The sequence below is a fragment of the Olea europaea genome, unplaced genomic scaffold, assembly GCF_002742605.1.
Source record: "Olea europaea var. sylvestris unplaced genomic scaffold, O_europaea_v1 scaffold1023, whole genome shotgun sequence".
In the NCBI taxonomy this organism is placed as follows: Eukaryota; Viridiplantae; Streptophyta; class Magnoliopsida; order Lamiales; family Oleaceae; genus Olea; species Olea europaea.
This window is the reverse complement of record NW_019227558.1, coordinates 516,835-518,954: the sequence shown is the minus strand read 5'-3', so window position 1 is coordinate 518,954 and position 2,120 is coordinate 516,835. Positions and strand designations below refer to the sequence as shown.

General features: G+C 35.8%; 1 long non-coding RNA gene across 1 annotated transcript; it reads right to left on the bottom strand.

Annotated features, from left to right (window-relative positions):
- Positions 1 to 360: 360 nt before the first annotated feature.
- On the bottom strand, positions 361 to 1,805 carry LOC111372752. The gene is made up of 2 exons (XR_002698821.1): positions 1,758 to 1,805; positions 361 to 1,546 (listed from the first exon to the last, which is right to left on the bottom strand). It is a non-coding gene; the product is annotated as an uncharacterized LOC111372752 (long non-coding RNA).
- Positions 1,806 to 2,120: the final 315 nt, after the last annotated feature.

Here is a 2,120-nt window from a genome sequence, read left to right as displayed (position 1 = left end):
TACATTATATTTCATATTGCATCATTTATTATGTCGCGGACAGGATGGGGAATAACAATTAGTTGTTAGGGGGAACATTTAAATATATGAGTAAAATGTCTGGAGCTTAGAGCCCGTGATATTTTTCAAAAATAAGCATTGTGAAGTATTCTTGCCCGACGAGTGTAATCCTCATCACACAAGTTTATCTAAACTACATCATATGTCACTCAAGATAGTCTTCGTGTAGTAGTTAACCATTTTGTTTTGAGATCATAAATTGGCAAGACACCTTACACCAAAATACACAACCCCGTAAAAAAAAATAATAATAATAATAATAATACTAGAAACAACGGTGACTCCGTGTAACAAACTAAATTGTAAATAAAAACATACATATGATAATGCAATATAAAACATAGCACGAGCAATATAACATTGAAGCCATTTCAACGGCGTTTTCTTATCTGAGACTTCACACCGACTAGTGATGTGAACATAGTATACCACTACAAAAAAGAGATGACCTTAACTAACTAAAATTCCCAAAGTATGGGTTGCTAGATCCCGAGGCAAGGCTCACAAGATGTACGGCCTTATTGCATTGTAAGAACTTGTTTTGAGTTTCCTGGGTAATATGAATTGCTTCAATTGTGCCCCAAAAAAAAAAAAAAAACAATGGAATCAGTAACCTGCTTCCCAAAATACTACACCACTTTGAATACCGCATCATGTTTGTGGATAACTCCAACATATCTTAAACATAGCGTCTAGCCTAATTGATGATGTTAGAACATTATAAGTCAATAACATCAAACCTTCAAGTTTGCCGATCTACTAATGGTGAGAAAATCCCAACTGGAGAAAAATCCGTCATCATCCAATTATTGAACGACGACTAAACGAAAAACGTGTCATGTATTTGTTCTTTTGCTTCTGGGTTTCCAAGTTAAAAGGTTGTTTGTTTTGAAAAAATGGAAAAATTATTGGGGGTAAACAGAGAGGGGTAACCATCCTTGAAGAAATCCCCAATCTCTGTCGAATTTTATTTCTTTAATTCTAAGCTAATGGAGAAAAGAAACATCGACAGAGAAAAGAAAAGAGGAAAACATGTACAATAAATCAATCACCTTTCCAAAGACAACAACGACTACAACGTTCAGAGCCTAAGTATTAGCTTTTAACCTAAAAAAGAAAAAATAGATATCAGCTTATGAAAAGAGAGAAAAATAATACCTAAAAAACATGGATCTTGAACAATATTGACCCCACAAATTCCGAAGAGAGTAAAGTGAGTAAGACAAAATAACAATTGAAAAAAGAGAACGACGTGCTTTCACCTGAAAATAAATGGATCTTGAACAATCCTCAACCCAAATGTCGAAGACAAGAAGATTAAATTTCCAGAATAAATTTTCCAACAAAATAACAATCGCTATAACTGAAAAAAGAGAACGACATACATTCACCTGAAAAACATCAATTTTGAACAATATTTAACCAAAATGTCGGATAAAAAAAGATCTGGCCCCAGAAGATCAAAAACCTAGATCCTCACCCGAAGCTGGAAAAGAAAAAGAAGTAATCAATTCAGTTTATCCACAGAAGGAAAATAACTGCAGAAGGTTAAATCTTCAAAAAAAAAATAAAAAAAAATAAATAATAAAAAAAATTTGTCGGGAACAAATTTATAACAACAGCATCAAAACCCTAAATCTTCGAATCTAATATGTAAAGGAACAACGCAATATGCTTATGCACAGAAAGAAACTAACTTTCAGAGGATAAATCTTCCACTGAAATGCAAAAAAAGAATGAATAAGGATAGGCCCCCCAGGGCACATCCAAGTTGGCAGAACAATCACATTGGGGGGCTCTGGAACCAAGTGTGGGGAGTTCGATTCCTGGTTGGAGCAGCCAAGTGATGTAATAACCAGAGGAAGGGTTGGAGCAGCTTGGTGATGTAATAACCATGGAGGAGGGTCCCTTTGGGGAAGGAGTAAAAGCCATGTGGGAACCTGGGAACCAATAAGGGCACAACCTGCGATTTACCTCCACTAGTCACTGAGGGGCCGGGGGCTAGAGGTCCAGGATTTAGTCCGGCTAAGCTGGGACACCTGGGTTATCAAAAAAAAAAA